General features: G+C 47.3%; 1 protein-coding gene across 3 annotated transcripts in view; it reads right to left on the minus strand.

The window, feature by feature from the left end:
* The window catches only part of Ppard (peroxisome proliferator activated receptor delta), a 72,842-nt gene extending 48,743 nt beyond the window's left edge, over positions 1-24,099 (minus strand). For 2 of the 3 annotated variants that reach the window (XM_046464497.2, XM_046464496.2), the window contains exons 1-2: positions 23,964-24,099; positions 20,031-20,114 (exon numbers count right to left, since the gene is read on the minus strand). The gene's annotated coding sequence lies outside the window, so the exon portion shown is untranslated. Of the gene's footprint in view, positions 1-20,030; positions 20,115-23,165; positions 23,238-23,963 lie in introns of those variants that run through there. The other variant, XM_058585580.1, reaches the window with a different exon arrangement.
* Positions 24,100-26,185: the final 2,086 nt, after the last annotated feature.

A 26,185-nucleotide genomic window follows, 5' to 3' on the forward strand; every position in this document is an offset into this window, starting at 1 on the left:
AGGCAGTCACAAAAGACCACAAATTATAAAATCATACTCATGAAATGCCTAGAGCTGGGCCGGGGAAGAGACTGGAGAATGGAATGCTAATGGATTACAAAATTTCTTTTCAGAAAAATAAAAATGTTCTAAAACCAGGTTATGGTGATGGTTGTGCAACTGTCTAAACACAAAACCATTAAGTTGCATGTGTCACCAGGTGAACTTTATGGATTATGTCTCCTGAAGCTTCCAAAAACCAGCATCATGATATTATTTCACCATGGTTTTCAAAAAGAGGGTGCGTGAAGGATCCGAGGAGAAATACAAGGAATACTCATCAAAATATTAACCACAGTGATTCTCTGATAGGAAGGTTCTAGGTGATTTTTATGTTCTGCTTTATGCATCCTGTTATTTTCCAGGCATTCTAAAATGTATAAGGCAGTCTTTTAACTGACAAAGAAAGTATCCCAGGTTTTAAAATCTACCTGCATAACTGCACCTTAAGGTAGATCTAAAGCCCGGCATGAGTAAGGTCCTAGCTACATCTAGGGTTGTCATATTCTACACACCAAAGATACCAACCAGACAACTAAGCAAAGGAATTCCACATCCAGCTAAATCAGCCCACGACAGTCCTGACCAGAGAGGGTCTGACTGCCATAAAAGCTTGTCCCCCTCTATAAATACTTTAAAAGAAAACCACCAGCCCCCACAAAGCTCAGATAATATCAAAGAATGCAAAAGAAAATCAAAGATCTGAGCAGATTCTGTCAGATACTTCCTGGACACCTTCAGGAATCATTTCCTGGTTGTGAAGAAGGGCCTGCAAAGGATTAATTCTCTCTCATGTGGCCTCCTCTGGCTGATGACTTCAAAGGCATCTTTCTGAGGTCACTGGGACTGAGGGGGAATGCCACAAATAGAAGTCAGTGTTTCCCAGTCAAGCTGCACCCCCAAATCAACAGGGAGCTTTAAAATGCAGATTCCTGGACACCATGCTGGAAATTCTAATTCAATTGGCCTTGGGCAAGGCCAGGAGTCTACATTTTTCCCAAAATTCCCTGGTGAATATGCCAGTCGAGCCATGTGTGGGAATCACTGAACTGCACACCATCTGGGGCAACTGGAAACCAGGCCAGTCTGCACATCTGGCCGCAATGCAGCAAGCACCCCACTCAGCCAGCCCTGTGAACCAAAGGCCTCTAAGTGCAGAAAGGGAAACTCCACGGGGAAATTCCAGGCTCCTCTGGCAATCAGTGCTGTAGCCTGGGAGTAGCTAGCAAATCCCCAGGGCAGAGCCTATTTTGGCCCAGTGATCTTGGATGCTGACATGTGAAGGGGTGAGTGGTGCAACTTCAATTCAGAAGACCAGAAGCAAAACCAGCTTTGCAGCTTCCTAGGAGTTAGAAGCAGAAAAGGACACAGCATGGTATGACAGAGAGAGGCTTGCATATGAGTCACATAGATCTGGATTCAAATCCCAGCTCTCCATTACTGGCTGCCCAGGGATTAAAGATGGCCACAAACCCTTGGCCACTCTTCCCGTCAAGAGGTGGAATCTAGTTCCCATCCTTGAATCTGGGCTGGCCCACTGACAGTGTTGGCCAGCAGAAAGTGGCCGAGGCAAGGTTCTGGCCTGAGCCTTTCACCCTCTGGGCCCCCAGCTGCCATAACATAAGAAGTCCAGGACAGTTTCTGAAGGATTAGAGGAAGGACATGCACAGAGAGGCCACCTTGGACATGACAATCCAGCTGGGCAAGCTCAGATGACATCGTGTGAGGCAGAGCCACACAGCTGGTCCTAGGTAACTTACAGAATCAGGAGAAAGGACACGTGGTGGTTAAGGTACTGAGTTTCACGGCAAGTAACTGGAATCCAGACTCTTCCTGAGCTAATCAATTTTCCTCTGAGCCTTGATTTCCTCATCAACCAAATAGGGAATAATGACAACCTTAACAGGGTAGTTTTAAGACTCAAAAGAAGTGAAAGGGCTCTGAATGACTACCACAGCCAAGTGTCACTTGCTGTCACTCTCTGGGCAGATCAATGCTGCACAACATAGGACCAGAGGCCCACCACATGTGTACCAGGGGCTAGAGGGCACCTGTCAAACCCACCGCACCCTCTCCCCAGTAAGCTCCCACTCTTACAGCACTTTCCGGCCACAGGGTATGTCTCATATCCAAAGGACACTAACTGGCCAGGACTCTGCCCAAAAGAGCCCCATGTCCCAGGACGACCCACTCCCCTGCCACACCAGGGCTCCCTCCAGCTCCTCTTCTTCTACTAGTGTCATTGTTGTCCCAGCTTCTCACAGTCTGTCAGACTCCTCCATCTCCCTTCAGAATCCAGGAAGGACCAAGACCCTGCCTCCCCAGTCACTCCCCTCTTGCCACTCTCACCTCCACCAAAGGCACAGTCTTCAAAGCTGGGTAGATTTGACTGTGGTTCTGTAACTTTGTACCTGTGTGACCATGTACAAGGGTCTTAACTTCTCTCAGCCAAGTGTCCTCTGTTGCAAATTGGACATCAATTAATAGTTCCTTCTTTCTGTAGTTGTTTTGAAGATGAGAGAAAACACAGCTGAAGAGCACAGACGGGAAGTCCTCAACATAACTGTTAGCAAAGGCCCAGGAGCTTCCCGCCTCGGTTACTAAAGCCATCTCCTACTAGTGCGCTCCCTGTAATTCTCTCCAATTTGATCCCTCAGGTATGATGCTAGCAGATTAACTGTCCTAACTTTCCATACCCTCCCCGTGTCTTCTTAAATCAGTCCTAGCCTCTCAGCCGAGCAGGTAAGATCTCCAACTGTAATGGCCCCATCCTGCAGCCCTGATGTGCTCTGGTCCATCCCAGCCTCACTGGCACTTGGTACAAGGCCAGTCTTCTAAAATGGATGGCAACAATCCCATCTCCTGGTATTCACATCAGCATGAAATCCCCTCCTGACCTTGGCAACCACAAGATAATAAGCACTGCTTGAAGCCACTAAGTTTGGGGGTAACCTGTTACCAACACTCTTGACTTCCCATCACCCCTGAGCTGTTGCTCGCACTTGCCCTCCCCGCACCTCTCGGTCTGCTCAAGTTCTGCCCAGATGCGAGGGCCACTGCGATTACAGTAACTGCTGTATTATCTGCGAGGCCACTCAGATGCCAGTGCTCACACTGAGCCTTCCTTGCAGTACTAGGGATCAAACCCAGGGGCACCTGTCACTGAGCACATCCCCAGCCATTTTATTCATTTATTTATTTTAAGTTTTATTTTGAGATAGGGTCAAGTTGCCCAGGCTGGCCTCAAACTTGTGATCTTCCTGCCTCAAGTCTCCCCAAATAGCTGGGATTCCAGGCCTGCCACCATACCCAGTCATGATCTTAGATATAGAAAACCCTAAGGGATCCACAAAAATCCAGAACTGCTAGAACTAGTAAGCACAGCGAGGTTTCAGGATACAAGATCAATACATAAAAATTAATTGTATTTCTATACACTAGCAATGAACCAAGAAATCCAAAGTACAGTCTGTCTAACAAGAGTCAAGAAGCAGAGTCCAGAGACATTGAGAGGGGAAAATATGCTAGAAAAGTTCCTGGAGATCCCAAGAGACTTGTCTTTTGCACAAGCACCAATATGGAACTAATTAAAGAAGAAAAATAACTAGATATATCCTGGTGATGTGTTTGAAATACAAGAATAAAGTAAATTCTAATGTACTTCAGAGAGGAAAAAAACATTTCTTACAAAAGACCTAGAATGTGACTAACCTCAGCAGTTGCATGGCACTTCCTCAAAAAAATCAAGGCTCAGTTGTGGAGTGCTTCCTGGAATGCCACGAGGCAGGGATGCGCTGATCCCAGCACCACTCAGAATAAACGAGTAAACGAACAAATAAAATCGTAAGTTACCATGTGATACAGCAATTCTATCTTGGGGTATATATATGCCTAGAAGAACTAAAAGCAGGAATATGAACAGCTATCTGTATACCCATGTTTACAGCAGTAAATGCTGTAATATTGAAATAATCCAAATGTCTGTTGACGGATGAAGAGATAAACAGATGTCCTACACAGGTACAATGAAAACTTATTCTGCCCTAAAAAGGAAATGGGTGTTATTATTTTATAGATCTGGAGTTTCATTTTTGGCTATTATGAAAAAAATTCTGGAGATAGACAGTGGGGTGATTACAGAAGAATGTAAATTTTCTTATTACCATGGAATAAAACACTTAAAATGGTAAATTTTATGTTACACATATTTTACCATGATTAATAATAAATAAAATAACCAATAAACAAAAAAGAATGAATGAACCAGTGAGAATATGGCACAACCACTTTGGAAAACATTGTAAGGTTCCTCAAATGTTAGAGTTATCATATGACCCAGCAACTTCACTAGGTACCAAGAAAACTTAAAGTACATGTCCACACAAAAGCCTACACATAAATATTGAGAGTGAAAGAATGAAAACAATCCAAATGCCCATTAACTGATGACTAGATAAACAAAATGTTGTACATACACACCATGGAATATTATTCAGCCATAAAAAGGAATGTTACATTCTACACGCTAAGTGAAAGAAGCTGTACACAAAAGCATAAATGCTGCAGGAGTCTACTTATACAAGATGTATAGAAGAGGGGAATCCACAGAGAAGGGAAGAAATGGTTGCCAGAAGATGGGTGAAGGTAGGGAGATATTGGACTACATGCTAATAGGGATGGAGTTTGTTTTGGGGGTGATTTAAATATTCTGGGATTTGATTAGTAGTATTCAACACAGTGACTATATTAAAATCCACTTAGGTGGACACTTTAAAGTAGTGAATTTTGTGTTATGTGAAACAACTCAATTTTAAGTGCTGTAAAAATACATAGACTATAATACACAACGAACAGCTCACATTCTTTCTTTGTGGTTCAGTGATCCAGAAGCTTCTCTCTGTCTATGCCCTCCAGCCCTGCAATGCTGCCTGGCTCTTTTCACTGTCTGTGTCCCCTGGCCCTCTCTGGCTGCTCACTTGTCCTTCACCTCCCCCAGGACTTGCCACTCTCAGACACTTGGCCAAAGCCTGCCCTCGCCTCACTGATCCACCTTTTCCTGGCGGGCCATACCACCTACTCAGACCTACCGGAGACCGTCTGGAGGCCAAGCACCAGTCCCAGAAGTCACCCCAGATGAGCTGCCCAATGACCAGGGCTGCGGTTTCAAGCGTGTGTCAGCTGAGGTATACTGTTTCACATGGGAACTTAATTATAGCTCAGGAGTGGAGGAAGGGAGAGGAATGGGGCAAGCTTCGAGAGGACGAACAGGAAGCCATCCGGCTGTCAGGTGGACGGGTGTCTGCCAGGTCTTGCAGGAGAACGCGCACCATCCAGGCAGATGCCTGGGAACACACAGCCTACGGACATCAGCCTGCGGTGAAGTGTGAATTCTTGGTATAACCTGCACGCAGGCCCAAGTGGCCCAGAAAAAAACCTCCACCAGCTCTCAGGGCCCGAGAGGCCTTCATGCCTACAGCAGGAGACCTCGTTTTATTCTGCAGGAAGTGAAGGGAGTTTTCCCCGGCCTCTGAGCTGCTTTTCTGGAATGGAATCTTTGCTACGATCTAAGGGCGCATGGAACATCCTCCCCATGCCTGATTACTGTGCTCAGATCCCCACCCACTGCCCAGGGAGGTGCTACGGGGCTGTGCAGAGGCTGCCACATACGTGTCAGCAGGGCACAGTAGCTGGCTGTACCAGACTTGTCATACCACATGGGGCCTGGGCAGGCCAGGGAACTGCCAGGTAGGGAAAGCAGATGGGGGAGGGGACAGAGAGAAAACCTCTCTAGGAGGATCACGGACATACAGACTCTGCTTAGAGAATAAGGTCCCATCAAGGCAGACTTTCTATTCCCCGTTTCTGGCCGATATCTGGACCCCTTATTCTCTAGGCTTCTTCCTGGACAGTTTGCTTGCTATCCGAGGAAGTCTCCACAGCCACCTGCTGCCTGCCTGCCCCAACCCATCACCCAGTTTCTTTTTCTAACTGCCCCAAGATAGAGCCAAAGACCAGGTCCTCCTCCCAGCTACTCCTCCAAGACCCCGTCCCCAACCCAGAGACCACCCTTCCCATCTCCTCCCTATGAACCGCTTTTCTGAGCTCCAGAGAGATTTCTCCCCCAAAGCCATAAAAAGAAACCTTCAGACTGGAGACGGTCCTTTCCTGGATATGTACAGAAGAGGAAAAAGAAGTGGTCAGAGAGGGCAGTGACATGGAAGGGGAGAGAGCCCAGGACAGGCGGATCCTGGGGGGAGGCAGAGGCGACTTTCACACCACCCATCCTCTGCCCTTAGGCAGTTAACACCAAGGGACAGCCCCTTCAAATGCCTTCTCCACAAAGGGCAGGGTTGGGCAGGGGCAGTCAGAGGGTCATAAGAGACACAATGAAACCACCTAAAATATGGGTAAATCACAAAACTGAGTGTTAACAATCCCCACCCCCTTTTTTGTATCAGGGATTGAACTCAGGGGTGCTCATTCTCTGAGCCACATCCCTACTATCCCCAGTGGCACCCCTCCTTTTAAATCTTGAGACAGGGCTTTGCCGAGTTGCTTAGGGCCTTGCTTAGTTGCTGAGGCTGCCTTTGAACTTGTGATCCTCCTGCCTCAGCCGCCTAAGCAGCTGGGACTACAGGTGTGCCACGACTGCCAGCCTCAGTCTAAATCCCAGATAGTTTTCTGAAGGCACCTTCATTGATCGCTGCTAGTGAAATAAAAGCCTGCCAGCAGAGAGCCCTTCTTCCATGACCTCCTGCCCAACTCCCAGGACCACCTGCAGCGACACAGACCCTGACTGCTCCCAGGCTCACATTCAAAAGCCAGGGCCTCAGCAAGGTGGAAGAACAAAGCCGGCCTGGCCTCTGACAGCCTCGGGATAAGACATTCCTCAACACACTCCTTCCTCCACCAGGGCCCAGGCAGGGGCTGGCAGGGGGATACCAGAGGTATCCTGCCACTGGGAGTGCCCCATGGGGTCCCACGAGCAATCACCAGACTTGGGTTAGTACCCACTTAAGCCCACGTTCAGATGCAGAGAAGACAAACAGTCTTAAATTCTGTTCAGTACTTCCCAGCCTTCACCTCCATTGCTGGCTTCAACGAGCCGAATAAACAGTCAAACTCAAAGACACTCCTCTGGACCCTTCCGCACTGCAGCTCAGTTCACCTCGGGTGCAGGGTCTAGGGCTACCACCCAAGGTCACGCGGTTAGAAACTGGCAGAGCCACAACTGACTTCCCTCACAGTCTGGCTTTACACCACGACCCCACATTCCCTCGAAGTTCTCACCCTTAGAAGCGGGCGGCAAGCTAGAGTTACAGAGCCACATGCTGCTTCCTGCTCTGCTCCTTCAGAGAAACCAACAGAAAGAGGAGTGTGTGTGTCACTCTCTCAGCTGCCAGTCTCTGGCTCCTGGAGCTCCAGCATCCCTTGGACCTTAGAGCTGGTAGGCTGATGAACACAGTCCCCAGAGACCAACCAAAGCCACTGCTAAGATGCTACTATGCCTGCCTCATCTGGTTCCCAATGACATCCCTGCACCCCACCCCTGCCTCCAGGCCAGGAAAAGTGAATAGAAATAGAAAAGGTTCTCTTAAAATAAACCAGGGGTGGAGGGTTCAAGGAAAGAGAAAAGCATAACGCCACTGTTGGTCTGAGGCGCTGGTCCGGGTAGGGCACACGTTGTGAAGCAGGACAGGTATCAGGAGCCCAGATTCCCTTGCAGCCTCTGCTCACAAGCCTGTGCATGCACTTATGCGTATCACTGGCACACTCCTGCAAAGTCCAGGCTGGGGTGCACTGGCAGGAAGGGCAAAGCTATAGAACTGAGAAGGAATTCTAAAGGCTCAAATTCCAGTTCTGCCACTTGTTAGCTGTGTGACCTAAGGACGTTATTTAACCACTCTGATCCCACACCTCATCTGTAAAATGGGAATACCAATACCAACGTCTTAAGACTGGTGTGAGGGGGAAGGAGGCCATCTATGAAATAATGCTTGATCCAAGAGAAAATCTGAATGAAGGCAATCTCTCTCCCCTCCTCTACATATGTGCACATCTGAGCCATCTTCTCTTCCTCCTTTGCCTTCATCAGACTAAAAGCCATTTTGATCATTCACTCAGAATAGACACTGAGTCCTTCCCAACCTCCATGCTTGGCCCACAGTTTGGCTGGTGAGTTCCTGCGGTTCTTTAGGGCTTCACCGTCTTGGAGCGGATCCAGGGAGCCACAAAGCACAATCACTCGCAGGGCCTCCTCTGCCCACTGACCTGGAATGAGACTCTGCAGGAGGCCTGGGGCCTGCCAACATTTTGCTTCTGCTCAACAACCAACAAGGGACTCTGCTGTTCTCTGAAACCAACACCAGTTTGGCCAGTCAAGCAAGTACTTTCCAAACTGGAACAATTAGATTCAGCTATCATCCCTCCTAGAAGGCCCTGCTATGTGGCAATCAAAAACATGAGTTTAGTCACTTGGGTTCAAATCCCAGCTCTGCCACTTATTAGCTGTGCAACTTTAGGAAAATGTCCTAACCGGTTTGAGCCTCAATATCCTTACCTATAGAAGGCATGCAATGATTCCTCCCTCAGAGTCACAGTGTGGAGAGGGATCAACACAGGCGTTCCACATGTGGGAGCCACATTCTGCGCACAGTTACTGAGTGTCTACTGGCTCTGCCTTGAGAAGGGGACTAGACACAAGTGGAGACACAAGTCAGTCTGGCTTTTGAACTCACAGTCCAATAGCAAATAATTGTCCAATGGCATAATATACCCTGGTGAGTGCCAAGCCAGAAGGGAACCTTACCCAGACCCTCAGAAGGGAAAGTGGGGAGGAGATGTCAATTGGAAAGACTGCCAAAGCCAACATTCTCAGTTATCTCCTTGAGCCTAACAATTGGGAAAGGGTCTGTGAGTGAACGTGTCGGCTTAAGCCCCCCTTCTATCCATGCCCCGTGAATGTCTTCCCAGACAGGGCTCTGCTGTAGACTACCACCAGGGCCACTCTAAGAGGAAAGACACTTAGGCTGATCTTCTAGTTATCCTTCCACCTGACAGGTGCTTGCTGAGCACCTCTATGCAAAGCACTTGAGGGCCTTAATCAGGGGGCCCACTTTCTGGGGAGATGGTCTTTGACTGCAGCTAATGAACACCTTCAGGTCTGAGGACAAACTGCATTGCAGGCCTCTGACTCATACAGAACATTCATTCTCTTGCATGATGGAAGTAGAAGGCAGAAAGGTGGGCAAGGTGCAGGCTGCCATCCAAAGACAGCAGACAGGTGCACAGGGCAAGAGCTCTGGGAGTACTGGAACCAGCTCAAGAAAGGCACTTCTTGCTTTCCTATATTGTGCCCCAAGAGGGGGCACAAAAATGAATCAAAACCAGATAATCTCAGCAGCAACGTAGGCCTGCGGGACTCAGAGGCAGGACTTGGCTTGGGTGCATGATACCTACTGGGTCAGGGAGTGTGCCAGAAAACAGACTAGACTTTTTTTCGAAGGTGACACACTGAAAGAATATGACAGGCAAATTGCAACTCTATGCTTTAAATACACCACAATGCTAAGATGCCGAGAGGAAAACTCTTAGGAACCACATAGAATATAAACAATAGAATATAAACAGGGTGACGCAGAACTTCACAGGATGCATTCTGTAATTCAGAAATTTACCCAGTGATTTCCACTTGGGGGCTAAAAGTTAAAATTGGTAAATTTGTTAATGGCCAAAGATTTTTTTTTTGTTGTTTGTTTTTAATGACAATCTATTTGACCCCACTTATATAGAGCAGGTGCTGGGCAGTCACCTAGGAAGGTAAAATCAGAGAAACAGCAGCAGGATTTAATCCATGGAGACAATTTGTACTCTGGCCTCAGATGACGACAGAGCTTACCATGGACTAATGACAGGCTGGCAGTTTGGAAAGTTGCCAGCGCACCAGAGCTGTCACGGTCTCTATCTAGGGAGAGGGGGACTCTTCCACCTGGGCTTCTTGACCTTGTGGGATCTGATTTTTAGAAGTCCAAGGACCAGAGGCAGAAGAGGGGCTGCGCTGGGTGCAGGCAGAGAGGTTCTTGACATCTTTGGAGATAGGGAAGAAGGATGAGCATGAAAGCAGCCTCCTAGGAGACTGAGGCCGCAGACGTGCAGCTCGGGGATGAGCAGCTATGAGTGTGGAGGGCCCAAGTGATAAACATGGGTGGCACTGGCACGTGCGCCAGGCTGAGTAATACTGTAGTGCTACCTGGAGGAAAGGTGAGGAGGTCAGGGGTTAGGAGAGCAACTCCAGTGGGCATGTGCGGAACTCCCGCCAGGCTGACCAGGAGAAGGGGGTGGCAAGAGCAGGCAGGCCTGAGGGCCTGGGCTTCCTCCCGGGGCTGAGGAAAGTGATGGAGATGAAGATTTCCCAGAACCAGAACTGCCCATTGAGGGCAGCCAGCCTCCATGTCTAGGCATCTGGCCCCATAAACACTGAGGCTGGAACTGCCTTTGTTATTCAGAAAGAGGAGGCTGGTTTTCTTCCTTTTAAATTTTTATTTTATTTCACTTGTGGTACTAGGATTGAACCCAGAGGATGGAACCCAGGGCACTCCACCACTGAGCTACATGACAAGCCCTTTTCCTTATTTTGACTAGTTAAGTCACCCAGGCTGGCCTTGAATGTGCCATCCTCCTGCCTCAGCCTCCCAAGTAGCTGGGATTACAGGTGAGTGCCACCAGCCTGGCTCCTTCTAATATTTTAAACTATGTTTACCTGCTAATATTCCCTAAGGATGATATGACAAATATCTACCAAAAAGAAAATGAAGAACACGGTATGAAAACTGAGAAGCAATGAGAGGAAAGAGGAAAGGGCACCTGAGTAAAAGATTTTATAGGACCCCAGCCATGTCTCTTGACTTCATCCCCTCCAGCCTACTCCACCCTTGCTCTGTTCCAGCCACACCTGCTCCACAACAGTCCTTAATTAAACACACAGTGGTGCTCCACCCCAGGACCTTTGTACAGGCAGTCCCTGAATTATCAGCTTCCCCCCCCCCCCCCCGTATTGCTGGGATTAGAACCCAGAGCCTCACATAGGCCGGGCAAGGGCTCTACTATGAGTTACATCCTTGGCCCAAATTACAAGGGTTCAACAATTTTTCAACTTTACAATAGTGCAAAAGCTTACACATTCAGTACAAATGATACTTGGAATTTTGAATTTTGATCCTCTGTGAAGCTGGCGACACTCTCTTGAGATAGATACTGGCAACAGCCATGATCCGAGGCTCCAAGGCAGCCACAGATGATCCTGAGGGCAAACCACCTCTCTACAGAGGACTTTGTTGTTAAGCTGTGATGTTCAGCAGGTGCAGGGTATTAAATGCATTTTGACTTGTGGTATTCTCAGCTTTCTGATTTACAGGGATGTCGCCCATCCTAAGGTAGGAGCAGCTAGCTGGACTTGTTCCCCTCCACCTGTAAGCATCTTCCACAGCTGGCCACTCCTCTTCCAGATTCGGCAGCACCTTCTCAGTGAGGCCTTGCCTGTCCTCTACTTAAAGTTGTCATTGTCCTCTTTGTGCACTATTTTTCTATACAGTATTAATCACTATCTGACATGTTTTTATTAATTCTGACACCCTCTCCATCCTCCAGCTCAAATACCAGGACAGATTTTATTTTAAATATGTTTTTAGTTGTCGATGGATCTTTATCTTATTTATTTGTTTATTTACTTATTTTTATATGGTGCTGAGATCAAACCCAGTGCCTCACACATGCTAAGCAAGCGCTCTACCACTGAGCCACAACCCCGGCCCAGGACAGATTTTATTTTTTTGAGACAGGGGTCTCACTGTTACTCATGCTGGCCGTGAACTCCTGGTCTCAGACAATCCTCCTGTCTCGTTCTCCTGAGCAGTGGGGACTACAGGCACAAGCCACTGCACCCAGCTATGGAAGATTTTTTAAATCTGCTTTGTGTTACCCACTCATTCTCAGTGCCTAGAAATAGCCACCAGCACCTGGAAGGTACCCAATAAATATCTGCTGAATAAATGGAAGAAAAAGGGATGGAATTAGAATAAGATAGCCACTAATCCTGGAACCTCAACAGTCTGAAAAACACCATTTAGTATGGATCAGATTGAAGGTATGGGATGAGCTCCAAAAGCAAGGATCAGATACTATCTGAGGTCTTCTCTTTTGCTCCCAGAAGTCCCCTCAGGGTTCCCCCAAAATGCAGACTGTCTCAAATATTAGCTTGGAACAAGGCTGGGCTACATTCTAGTGCCATGGAAGAGATACCTTAAAATAAGGACAGGAATCAGCCAAGTCACCCACCTGTGCCCAGAGGCAGATAATCCCTTTATTAGTTTCCTGTTATGCTATAACAAATTATCACAAACTTAGTGGCTTAAAACAAATCACATTTATTCTCTTACAGTTTTGGAGGTGGGAAGTCTAAAGCTAGCATCACTGAACTAAAACCAATGTGCTGGCAGGGCTGCACTTCCGCCAGAGGTCCTGGGGAGAGTCTGTTTCCTTGCCTTTTCCAGCTTCCGGAGCTGCATTCCTTGCATTCTTTGGCCTCTTCCTCTGTCTTCAAAGCCCAAAGGGTAGCATCTTGCAGCAGTGGTCACACTGCCTCTTCTCCAGTTCAGATCTTTCTACTGTCCCCTTATAAGGACATCTGTGATTGCATTTAGGGTCCACCAGATAATCCAGGATAATCCCCCATGCCGGGATCCCTAACTTAATCACATCTGCAGTTCATTTTGTCATATAAGACAATATTCACAGATTCGAGGGGTGATGGCCTCGATATCTTTGGAGGCCATTATTTAGCCACCAACAAGCAAGCAAACTCCAAGGGCATGTAAGAAACAGAAGTCTGAAAAACACCATCTAGTACTGATCCCTGTTCACATGACAAAGTGTCAGATGGGGATCGGTAATGTCCCCAGGCCTAGGCTTTCTTTAGCTCTACTTGTTGCTATTTAAGTAGGCAGAAGAGAATTCATTTTTTGGAACTGAGCACATGCACCTTTGTGGCCCTCTTTGGAAGGGAAAGGCAATTTTCTTTAAGTCCCCAGGGGCTGCTAGGAAAAACATTCCAGGGTGCAAGCTGAGGGTCAAGGAGAGCCCTTTGAATCTCTGGATTGTCCTAAAGGTCAGGAAGCTGAGAAGAATGGTCTGGGTCAAACAAGCCCTGGGTGGCAGAAAAGCTTTCTCACAGGAGAGCTGCCTGTGCCAGACAGTTCTGAGAGTCGGGGCATCAGAAGACTGTGTGATCAGAGCACCCTGACCCCCTGGTAATGCTGGGCACCAGGAATGCGCTAGTTAATAGCAACTGGCATGCTGGGACCACCTGTCCTCTACCTGGCACCTCTGGAAGCTATAGGAAGGTGGCTTCTGCCCAAATGCTAAATGATTTGGAGAAGCACAGCCTGAGGGCTGGGGTTGTGGTGCAGGGGTAGCACACCTGTCTGGCATGTGTGAGGCACTGGGTTCAATTCTCAGCACCACATATAAACAAATAAAATAAAGATCTATCAACAACTAAAAATATATTTTTAAAAAGAAGAAGAAGAAGAAGAAATAGTAGTAGAGACTGAGAAACACAACCACTCTAGGAGTTGGCTTTACTTCTTGGACATGCCCTTCTGTTGTATCTTCGTACTTAGTTGGAACACACTGCACACTGAGAGCCACTTCACTCCTCCCAAGGACCTCCAGGGGTCAGGGAGATATCTGAGGACAGCACTGGTTCTCAGGGACCAAAGGTGATTTCTGCCTCCCAGGAACATTTGGCAATGTCTGGAGATGTTGATTTTTACCACTGGGGAGGGGAACATGCTAATGGCATCTAGTGGGTAGAAGCCAAAGATGCACCCAACCATCTGGATGCACAGGACAGCCACTGACAGATCCTAGGTCTACAGTGCTAGGCTAAGAAACCGTGTACTACAGGAAATGGAGCAAAGAAAATCAAATGACAATTAGCAATAGGGAAATGTCTCAGGCAATAAAAAGGAATTGAAGAAAAGTACCCTCTGCTTGTTTAGAAATGCAGATGCTGAGTACAGCGTGGGGCTGTGTTGGGTGGGGCAAGAGTGAGCACCAGACCACTGCCTGATCAGCAAAGGCTGCAGGTTAGGAGAGCAGGCTGACTCACGCTCCAGCTCTGGGCCTCTGAGGTCACAACTCAGGGACAGGGAAGCACCAAAAACAGTGAAGAGGATCAAGGGTTACAGCAGATGACAAACGGAAGCCGTGACAATCTACTGAGACACCCATTATGACTACAGAGTTGTGAGCTTAAGCACAAGGCAGTACCCTGGGCCTCCCGGGAGCCTCTCCTTTTGGTGTCCTCCTCATGGGAGAACGCTCGCTGTCAAAACCATGTCCCCATTAGCTGTGTGGGACTCAGTAATGGTCTCAGGACAGTTGCTGGGATGACTACAAGGCTGGAGAGAAGTTAGGCTGAAAAATAAACTGGAAAGAAAAAGAAGGGAACTACAACACGCCACTCTGCCACCAAGGGCTGTGTGACAAAGGTGAAGATGCCTTCACCATTTTTCTGTCTGGGCTCCCAGCATGCAGGCTGGAACTCAGGAAGAGGCGGGTTCAGAAAGTCATTTCTCCCTAAATTCGCCACCTCAGAACCCAGCAGGAAGGGGATAGACAAGAGGTGAGGTTCATTTTATTAATATTTTTAAAATTTTAGTTATTTTGAGGTACTAGGGATTGAACCCGGAGTGCTCTATCACTGGGCTGCATCCCCAGCCCTTTTTATTTTCTTATTTTGAGATAGGGTCTCACTAAATTGCAGAGGCTGGCCTTGAACTTGTCATCCACCTGCCTCAGCCTCCCAAGTAGCAAGGATTATAGGTTTGCACCACTACACCTGGCAATGCTTAACTTTTTTTTTTTTTTAAAGAGAGGGAAAATTTTTTAATATTTATTTTTTAGTTTTCGGTGGACACAACATCTTTATTTATTTATTTAATGTGGTGCTGAGGATGGAACCCAGCACCCAGCGCATGCCAAGTGAGTGAGTTACTGCTTGAGCCACATCCCCAGCCCCAATGCTTAACTTTTTATGTACTTTCACAATAAAACCTAAAATTTAGTTGCCTTTTGTGAACCCTTGAGTTAATCTCTCCCATGCAACCATAACCCTAAACAGGGGTGAGGGTTACTCTCCCCACACCTGGATACCTAAACTGTGTGACTGATAGGTCAGAAGCAGCCAGAAGCAATGCACTGAACTGCACCCAGAGGAACTCATTTAATGTGAGGAAGAACCTCCTTACATTGAAACCACTGTGGTAGTCCCCTACCCATCTTCTCCCATCTTCTCTGCTTCCATTCCTTCTCTACTCATCTTTTTTGCAATATTAATATCATCACTTCTTGCTCCAAAACCATCAATGGCTTCCCACTGGCCAAGGAACAGCGTGCAAATTCCTTTACTTGGCATTCAGTGCCCTCTATCAACCCACGAAGAATTTTCTAATAATTATTTCTAAGAATGGAAATTATAAGAAGATGCACTTTCCTCCTAGAATAAATTCATATACAGGTCAGGTTACCTCGTATAAAGGATGCTAAAAAGTAGCAGCTAGTCTCCAAGGAGGCCTCTGTCTCTCCCCAGGGAACCTCATCTCTTTGTATTCACACCCTCACGTAGTCCTCTCTTTGAATCTGAGTTAGTCCTATGACCAAGAGAATACAGAAGTAACACTGTGACCTTGCCATTTCTGCCTGCATCTCTCAGTATGCTCACTTTTAGGATGCTTCTGCTCAGAACCCAGCTATCATGCTGTGCAAAGCTCAAGGCACATGGAGGGGCCACCCACAGGCAACAGGCAACATTGAGTACTAGGCAGTGAGTGAGTCGGGTGCAAGTCCAGGGCAGCCATGCTTTCACATGATGCTGCCCAGTCTATAGTTCACATAAGAGACCCAAATGAGATTCACCCAGCTGAGTCCAGTCAATTCGCAGAACCATGAAAAACAATGAAGTGCCATTGCCCTGAAGAATGTCCTAGGTAAAACCAGTAAAAACTAACTTTATTAACCTCAACCCCTGACAACTTTTGTGTGTGTGTGTTGCTGGGACTCAAATCCAGGGCCTTGCACTTGCTAGGCAAGTGCTCTGCCACTGAGTTACAACTCCCCAGCTCAACATGTAATATTCCATGTAACAAAATGAGAGTTACATAATGGTTTCAAGAAAAAGTACTTGTATCACTAAGTTGCAAGCTAAACTAGCCACTTTTTTCATGGAACACATTTTTCTCCAAAAGAAGATTAACAGGGAAATTATGATTGATTAGACTTTGATATTCTGACTTTTTCTTTAAAATAAGTGAAGTAAGCCTGCCACTTTAAGAAGTAACAGCATGTCATCCATAATTTAAAAAAAACAAGCTCTCAAGGGAGAATTCATTTCAGGGAAAACTTGTTTCTAGTGCTCCGGAGCACTTAAAAACTTTCTGATGAGGGCTGGGGTTGTAGCTCAGTGGTAGAGCGCTCGCCTAGCATGTGCGAGGCCCTGGGGTCGATCCTCATCACCACATAAAAATAAATAAAATAAAGGTAATATGTCCAACTACAACTAAAAAATAAATATTTTTTTTTTTAAAAAAAAACTTTCTGATGAGATCAGTGGCAATATTAATTAATATGATTTTTTTATATTGTAAAATGAAATGTGTCAACATTTGGGAGATCTATATAATTCAGTGAGCCAATAGTTGCCAACCACCAATTCAAAGTAAAATAGTCACTCAAAGTGCAAGACAGACCAAAGGATTTTAATGTCACAAAGTATACAAAGTTTGTTGATGAGGTTCAGACCCACACTGCAACTAACCTTAAACTACCACTTGCCTCACTAGACAAGTGAGGCTCTTTTGAGCATCAAAAAGAATATCCACAATTATTGGCAAAGGTTATTAAAATACTCCTCCCTTTATAAACCACATATCTGTGTGAAGTCCAATTTTCTTCGTATCCTTCAAACAAAATAACATATTGCAAGACCTTGAACACAAAAGTTGCTAAGAGCCACAGCCGAGTCAGGATGGTGCCAGAAGGTTACGAGGTGAGCCAGCGAGCCATTAAGATGATGATAATTAAGTTATAATTGCTATGACTGGATGATGCTGGATTGGGACAGGCTGTGTATTGAGTTGTATATGGACCCCTGCTGTCCGGCAATAGGGTGGCTCCTGAATAGGGTGATTCCTGCTGCCTCGGTGCCCGCCACTTTGGAGTTCTCGCCACTTTGGAGTTCTCGCGGAGAGGGCGCAGAACCCGCAGAACCCGGTGGAGAGGTGGAGAGCTGGGAGAGTCCCGGGGAGAGTTCCAGGGGAGTGTGCCTGGAGTGCTGGTAGAGTTCAGGCAATAAAGCTTCCTGTTTGACAAGTGCTTTGTGGCGGCTCGGGTGATTTGTGCTCAGCCAGACTGTGGCAAAAAGTAGCTGTAAGAATTCAGCTATCCTAGCTGGGCATGGTGGTGCACACCTGTAATCCCAATGACTGAGGAAGCTAAGGCAGGAGGATCCCAAGTTTGAGGTCAGCCTCAGCACTTAGCAAGGCCCTGTCTCAAAATAAAAAGGACAGGAAGGTCTGGGGCACAGCACTTGCCTGGCATGTGTGAGGCCCTGGGTTCAATTCTCAGCAACACATATAAATAGAATAAAATATAGGTCTATCAACAATTAAAAAAATATTAAAAAAAAAAAAAGGACTGGAGATGTGATTCAATGGTAAAGCACCTCTAGGTTCAATCCCCAGTACCAAAAAAGAAAAAAAAAAGAATTCAGCTGTCTTTTATTAAATCATAAAAAGATAGGCAAAAAGAGTAAAACAATGTCACTTAACTTAATCACTTTGCTTTGAAATAGTTATTTCTCATTAAAAATATCATTTATAATGTAATAAGTTAATTTGTATATTAAATGAATTGGTATATTATTTTTTTAAATTCCTCAGTTTTTGGAGGTCCTCAATAATTTTTAAGATTCCAAAGTGGTGGGGCCGGGGCTGTGGCTCAGTGGATAAGCACTTGCCTCGCATGCATGAGGCACTGGGTTCGATCCTCGGCACCACATACAAAAAATAGATAAATAAAATAAAGATACTGTAGTCATGTACAACTAAAAAAAAAAAAAAATCTAAAGTGTTTTTTTTTTTTTTTCATTTTTTATTAGTTCTTCTCAGTTTATATGACAGTGGAATGTATTCTGGCGTATCAGACATACATGGAGCATAACTTCCCATTCCTGTGGTTGTACATGGTGTGGAGTTACACTGGTTGTGTATTCATGTATGAATATAAGAAAGTTATGTCTAAATTCTAAAGTGGTATTGAGGCCAGAAAGTTTAAGAATCACTGTTTCACACTATTCTAAAATTGACTTCAAAAGAAACCATTTTCCCCCCAAGGCCCTGTCCAAGACCCAGTTTCTTGAGGAACAAGGTCCTTTCTCAGTGACAACCTGCGCATCTAACTGTGCATCCTCTACACAGCACCATGTTCTCAGTAGCCACCAACTCTTTAATATCTAAAAAATCTTTCCTGTGCATGTCTTCTTTCCCTAGCCAGGATCTGACTCATCCCAGAGGCGCCCATGTGAAACATCTGTCACAGAACCTGACCCACACACAGGCTTCAGGTAGGAAAGATGAAGGTGGCAGAGATTAACACAAAAATACATGACAAAGCTATAAAATCTAATAGTCTCAACTTTGCCAGAGGACACTAAGAAGACAGCTTCTAGCTAGGACTGGGAGCTCAAAGCTCAGGGATGAATTACAGCCGATCCCTGGACATGCACAATTACTGCCACTGTGGCTAGCTGTCGCTGAAGCACATGACAAAGCAAATCAATTCAGCCCAGCAGCTCTCCCTGCTCAGAGGGAACATCCACCTCATCCCCTCTGAGGGAACCTCACAGGCCTCCAACCCCCCTTCTTCCTCCCTCGCATTCCCTTCAGAGGAAAGGACTTGATAAGGGTTGGAGAACAGCAGGGACCCCTGCCCAAGACCTTCCTGAGAGATCCACAAACAACCTGACCCCCACAGATGGACAGACCCAGGGCCTCGTCACCCTGTTCAGCAACAGGAAAACCTGCAGGGTGTTAAAGGCAGAGAAAGGGAAGTGAAGCCCTCAAACAGCTCCTGGAACCACTGAACTTCAGAGATTAAAACAGACAGGAGGCCCACATTTTCCCGGCCACCAGCAGGGACCCACCATAACCCAGCTTCCTAAATAGTTGAGACAATGAACATCAAATTCCCTGGAGCACCCCTCTGAGGGTTTATAAAACCTGCCAGGCATCCTGAGAACAGGGAAACAGCAATGGAAAACCACAGCGTTTTTCAGATTCTGGTGAGGACCCACTAGCCTAGCAGAAGGGGAAGGAACAATTATGTGTATCATGTCCTGCTCTCATATATGCCAGCCCACGGATGGAAGAGACAGGGACTGAATGTTTTTACTATCATCATTTCCCAAGTGCCTGGTATACAGTTGGTACTCAAAAATATTTGTTCCATAAATGAAAGAGAATAATGGACTACATCTTTGTAACCTGGTACCCTCAGCATTCATGTGGGTGGGGAGGAAAGTATGTTCATTTATTCATTCAACAAACATTTACTCAGTGTCCTTTCTATGCCAAGCAATGTCATAGACACAAGAGAAAGAAAATAAGTCCTTGCCCTCGGGAGTTTGTTTTTTAGTAGGCACAAAGGTGAAAAAATCTCCATGCTCCTAAAAAAACTATGTAAGTCACTGATATTCAGTAATTATTTAATAAGTGCCTACTATGTGTAACTGAAGGATACCAGGTCCTATGACAGGCACCTGGGATCTGGGACTCAGGTCTAGTGAAATCATTTCATCCTCAAGGCCAGGCTCCTAAATCTGAATCCTGTTTTGGTCAGTTGTCAGAGGCCCCAGAGAGTAAGGGAAATGGGATTACCTCTAGGGTGCGTCCGTCTTCATCTGTCAGTGAGCAGAAGCCTCTGTATGAGTACCACGTGCATGCCCACGGCACCGCTCAACCCTACAGGACAGAAAGAAACCAACATCTTCAGCTGAGAGATGCCAGGGGTCCTGAAAGTCATTCTAGTATGTTCTTGTTAAATACCAGGACTCAAAAGAGCGCTCCCAAGGCAAGCTGGCTCTTCAACTGTCACACACCCATCCTGAGATGTTGTTGTTATTCTGAGCCTGAGTCAGCAAATATTTCTCCGTCCTGGAAGTAGTCTGTGCACTTCTAAGCAAGCAGACACTGGTTTTGCTGATTTTACCAGGGTGGGGCAGAAAGAGCTGGAATCGTAAGGAAGAGGTGGTGCCCAACACCCCACCACGGGTGGCAGCTCATAAATGTTGAGATGTCCTGAATCATGTTTGATTCCTTAGCAAAACCCCTCAGACAGGACTAGAGTCACAGCCCCGTCACCAGCCTGCTGAGCTATGTCGGCCAGGAGTCATCTGCCAAGGAAGCAGACCCACATGTTTGAAATCTGATGCAAGTGGCCATTCTCTCCCTGCCAAGCTCCAGCCAAGTGCCCAGCTCCCCTCTGATATCCTGGAATCCAGCTGTTGTAAGCCACCCTTCCGGGGTTCCAAAGGCAGAGAAGAATGCTCTGGGACATCAAACCATGTCCAAGAAACAGCCAGTGGGCAACCTGGAACAACATGGCAAGGGCAATGAGCACAAGGCTTCTGGCACAATACAAGCCAGGGCCTGGCTGGACAAAGTCCGTGGAGACACTGGGTCTCAGGAGGAAGAAGAGAATGTTTCCAATGTGGACAATGCTGGGCTGGGGGCCTGGTTCCTGGCATTTCCAGGCTCTCCAAAGGCACTGGAGGAGGGCACCACCGTTCAGCTTCCCGGCTTGCAGGGAGCACCAGGGGCCTCAGTGACAGAATCCAGCTGAAGCCTTCAGGAGTCACAGGTCCAGCTCCTCCTGGAAGACACAAGCTGCACTGTCCCAGGACATGCCAGGCTCCTCAGGCCCTGAGGACAGCTTACACAACAGTCAGGCAGCCGCACTCTACCCCAAACAGAGGCCCACCAGCTTCCCAGGTCAGTACCTGACACTGACTGTCCTACTGGGCCCTCAGGGAAAGGAGCTAAGAGGCCACAGGTGGGGGTGGTGGCTGAGTGGGGGGGGTCCCTCTTCCTGTGTGGGCTGAGGTATACACCAAAAAGCAGTGGAGAAGAGGCAAGGAGAAAGGCAGTAGAACATAGGAGCTGACAGGTCACACCACGAGAAGAACACCATCAGGGGCCTGCCACCCCACAGCGCGGAAACACAGGCAAGCTGACCAGGCCCTACAAAATCACTGAACAGGAACTTAGTAATCAATAATCATGACTACCCACTCAAAGACCACAGAGTGGACAAACTGCAACAGGCTATCAAGCCAGGGCTGCTGCTGTCCAAGCCACTCCACCAGGACTGGCTCTGCCTGTAACAAAGCCCCTCACTGCCCCTCAGTGGGGAGCACTACTAACAGGTAAGCAAAGGCAGGGAAGCAGCCACTGCCCACCAGAGTCAGCTGAAATCCTTTTTAGAAGTCAGAGACTGGACCAAGTTACTATCAAACACTGGACCTTGACTTCAAGAATGACCCGTTAAAACTCTGGAGGGGGCTTATGTGTGAGGTGCTGAGTTCAATTCTCAGTGCCACATATAAATAAATAAATAAAGTCCATTACAAGGGAAAAAAAGTTAAAAAAAAAAAAAAAGACTTCTCTTAGGAATGTTTTTCATAAGAACCAAAAACCCCTTCTGGTCCACTTTTCCCAAATCGCCCCAAGTACTGCATAGACAAGGCTCTGGGGTCAATGGAGAGGGGACTGGCTCAGTGATACATCATCCATGATCCTATGGCTGCTCCAGAAAAGGGTCAGTGTGTAAGAGAGTTACAAAAGTGTCAGGTCTGGTCGAGCGGGTTTAGTTGGCTCTCCACCACAGCTCCTCAAGGCTGCCAGTTCTGTGGCCAATTCTGGCTCAAAGAGAGAGAGCATGATCCTCAAAAGAGGAGACCTAGAAACCTAGAACCAGTGAAACCACAGGCCTTCATCTCTGAACTTGAGAGTGGGTCACATTTTCAGAATCCTCCAAGACCAGATTGGACAGAAACAGAGGATATATTATTTCCTGAAGATTTCTCCAGGGGATGAATGCCAAATAAAAGAGCTCAAATTGAAGGAATGTGAAAAGAACTTTCTGAAAGAAGGTTAAATGTCCAGACACACGATCAAGATGATGGGCTCTCTAGCCCAAGACAATGATCCAGGTGTCTGGAAGCAGACAACTCAAGATCCTGGCAAGATCTATCTAATGCAGCCCCATAACTGCCCAGGCAGATATCAACTTGATACCCCAGACTAGGCCTGGGCAAAGTGAACAGAGCTTTGGAGTCAGCCTCCTTCCTGGATCCACAGGAAATTAAGTTCCCCAAGAAAAAGTAGGGAGATAAGACTCCAAGAGAACCTGTTCAGTGACCAACAGCAGAGGCACATTCAGTCAGTTAAAGATACACAAGAGAAAATCAGCAACCGGTTCAAGCCACCAATAATAAAAGGAACAGAGGCCTGACAGCCCCAAGGCAAGGAGGCCAGCGATCTATTTCAAAATTCAAATAGGAAAAAAATGTTCTGGAACCAATCAGAATACAAAGATTGAGAACCACAGGTATTCTCTACAGCATAGCTTCTGGACACTTTTCTTAGCTCTTAGGGATGGGGCACAGTATGGAAGGTGGGAGTGAGAGCAGACAGAATGGGTATCATGGTTTGAAAGTGTTGTTTCCAAATGAAAAGACATAGAATCCTGTTTCCTGGAAGGGAAAAAGAGTTGGATGAGGCCTCAGGCTACCCCTGGCACACACCCAACTCGGCACAGTCTCTCCCCAAGGGTTCCTGGAAGTCAACAGACTCATAAAAGGGAAGTATTAAAGCTGAGATTAGAAGAATGGGCTACAAATTGGACATCATCCCTGATGCAACACTCCAGTAAATTCTCCCACACAGACATAACTGTTATTTCAGACATTCACCCCCCTTAATTTAATCATGGGCTCAAACCCCCAATCCTACCTTATGGGTATCTTAAGTGGAGGTCAAGTGAAAGCAGAGTAGAGTGTGGAGCTAACACTTCTCCCCCAAGAAAAGGCAAGGAACCTGGAAGGAAAGGACAGGAATGTGGAGGACAGAGCTGATATGGAGGAAATTAGATGGGCAAGAAACAGGAGGTAGCCAGGGTAGGTGAAGCTTAGGCAGACAGGGATTGCAAGCACGGGGCCGAAACAAGCCTCAAAATAACAACCCAAGGAGAAGAATGGGGAGCTGTAATACTGAGGGTGACCAGGCAACGTGGGGCAGAGCTGGAGAGAGCAAAGACTAAAAGGGCAAGGATGGAAGGTGAAGGCAGGAGGCAAGGATAACGAGCGAGAGGCGAGTTCCCGAAGGAGAGCCAGGTAGAGAGGAGGACTGGGGGACATCACAGAGAGATGAAGGAAGAGATCAGAGGAGTGAGCCAGGATCCCGGGCCAGAGATGGTGCTCCCAGAGAAGTGGCAGGAGACCGAGCCACGAGGCCCAAGAGGGGCCAGGGAGTCGGGTCAGAAACGGCGGTGACCTGCGCTCAAACAGCCACGGGGGTCCAAAGGATGGGGGTGCAGGGACAGAGGCGCGGGGCGCCAGCAGGGCATAGGACGACGGTGGGGCTGCCCGGGTCGCAGCGCTGGGAAGCTGCAGCGCCGCTGTCCACGGACCCCGGCGCTCCCCCACCCCGCTCCCCGCCGGGCCTCGCGCCCCAGGCCAGCTGGCCGTCTCCGCCCGGGCCCGCCGCTGGCCTCCGCCGCCTGCCTGCTCGCTTCCCCCGACCCGTCCTGACCTGTCCTGGCCTCCTCCCGCGCCACCGCCGCCGTCCCGCAGGCTCCGCACAATCCTCCCGCTCCTGCCAAAACTTTTCCCATTAATCCCCAGCTCCGCCGCGGCCGCGGCGTCACACGCTCGGTGGCCCAGCCCCGCCCCCGCCAGAGCGACGTCACCGCGCAGCTCGGTTCCCCCCTCCTCCACGCCCCCTTCCGCCCGGTCGCAGCCAATCACAGCACGTCCTGGAGACTCCCCTGATTTCGCCACTCCGCCCACCGCACGCTTCTCTGAGCCCGTATCCAGCGCCCTCTGGCGCGAGATTCAGGAGCGGCAGCTGAGGGAGGAGCGCACCAGGGCGCCCCTGGGCCGGTAAGACAAGTCCAGCAAGTCTTACAAAAGGAAATTCAAAGCTGGAAGGGAACTGAGAGGTCATCTAGTACAACCTTCTCCTCGTCCCAGTGAAGAAACAGGCCCAGAGAAGGTGTGTGGCTTCCAAGAAGAAGCAATGCTGAGCCGGGAATGGTGGTGCACGCCTATAATCCCAACTACACTGGAGGCTGAGACACAAGGATTGCAAGTTGGAGGCCAGCCTCAGCAATTTAGACCCTGTCTCAAAATAAAAAGGGAAAAGGGCTGGGATGTATTTCAGTGGTGGATCACTTGCCTAGCATGTGCAAGGCCCTGGCTTCAATCTGTAATAAAACATAAACATACACAGATTACCTCTCCCAGTTCCTACCACTTCATATGCTACACCCTCAGCTTTCTGGTATTGGAACTCTCAGTGACTCCCCCCACCCCACCCCCGCTTCTTTCTTGCTTTCCTTTTTTTCCTACTTTTTGAAATGAATATTACTTTTAGAACTTAGATGTCAACCTCCTTGCCTTTTGAGATTGTAGAAAAAATGGACTGTGAAAGTCAAAGCCCTCCCTAAGACTTCTGCAAATTTCTGGAGACTTATATTCTAATTACGTCTGCCTCTTGGGCTTCTGCTTCCCAGGCTGTTACTGTACCACAGTTCAGAAATCTAAAGATGAAACTCAGCCCTTTCCAAGGACTTCCCACACCTCTTCCCACACAAAACATGAGTACAGAAGACATTGTGATACTCTGGCTGGTGGGGCAGAGGCACATGATGTAAAGTCACCCATCAGAGCTCATTAAGGGGCTTTCTGTATCTCCCACTGAGGTTCTAAGCCCCCTTCGCCCCTTAGGGCCTGTTCTCCCAAATTGCTCTCTACCCCTTTCCTCCCTGCCCTACCTTTCTCTCCTCGGCCCACCCTCTCTAGCACAACAGATTGCTCCAGGCAGAAAGAGACATTTTAGTCATATAGCTTCGTTGCTTGGCTTCCTGCCAATAATCATGCCCTGAAGATCTAACCTTCTCCCTCTAAGAGGCTTATTTCCCCTAATAAAGACAGTTCCTTCCCTAAAAGAAATTCTGAAAGCACTGCCAAGGCATTACTGGAGATTGAACTTGGGCCCTCATGCTTCTCCTCACTGAGCTACATCCCCAGCCCCATACAAGAAATAATCCTAAAGAAAGAAAAGATTTTATACACACAAAATAGTCATTGCAACATTATTATTATTATTTTAAATATTTATTTTTTAGTTGTAGTTGGACACAATACTTTTATTTATTTTTATGTGGTGCTGAGGATCCAACCCAGGGCCTTGCATGTGCTAGGCGAGCACTCTACCACTGAGCCACAACCCCAGCCCAACATTATTATTATTATATATTCATTTATTTATTATGTTTAGAGACAGAGTCTCGCGGTGTTACTCAGACTGGCCCAAAGCTCCTGAGTTCAAGTGATCCTCCCACCTCAGTAACCAAGTAGTTGGGACTACAGATACATGCCACTTCACCCAACTCTGCAATATTACTTAAAATGAAAAAGAGAGAGAGAGAACTGATTACCTAACAACAGAGAAACATTTAGTTAAATTATTCTGTATCCCTCTGATGAGATATCATACAGCCAAAAAAGAAAAAAAAAACTTTATATAAAAAAAATTAGGGCTGGGATTTTGGCTCAGGGGTAGAGCACTCGCCTAGCATGCATGAGACACTGGGTTCAATCCTCAGCACCACATTAAACTAAAATAAAGGTATTGTGTTCACCTACAACTAAAACATATATTAAAAAAAAAAATACTAGGTGTGGTGGCACACGCCTGTAATCCCAGTAGCTACAAGGCTGAGACAGGAGGATGGTAAGTTCAGAGCCAGC

The sequence above is a fragment of the Marmota monax genome, unplaced genomic scaffold, assembly GCF_021218885.2.
Source record: "Marmota monax isolate L192 unplaced genomic scaffold, Marmota_monax_Labrador192_F-V1.1 WCK01_AAM20220418_F8-fsc00211, whole genome shotgun sequence".
NCBI lineage: Eukaryota > Metazoa > Chordata > Mammalia > Rodentia > Sciuridae > Marmota > Marmota monax.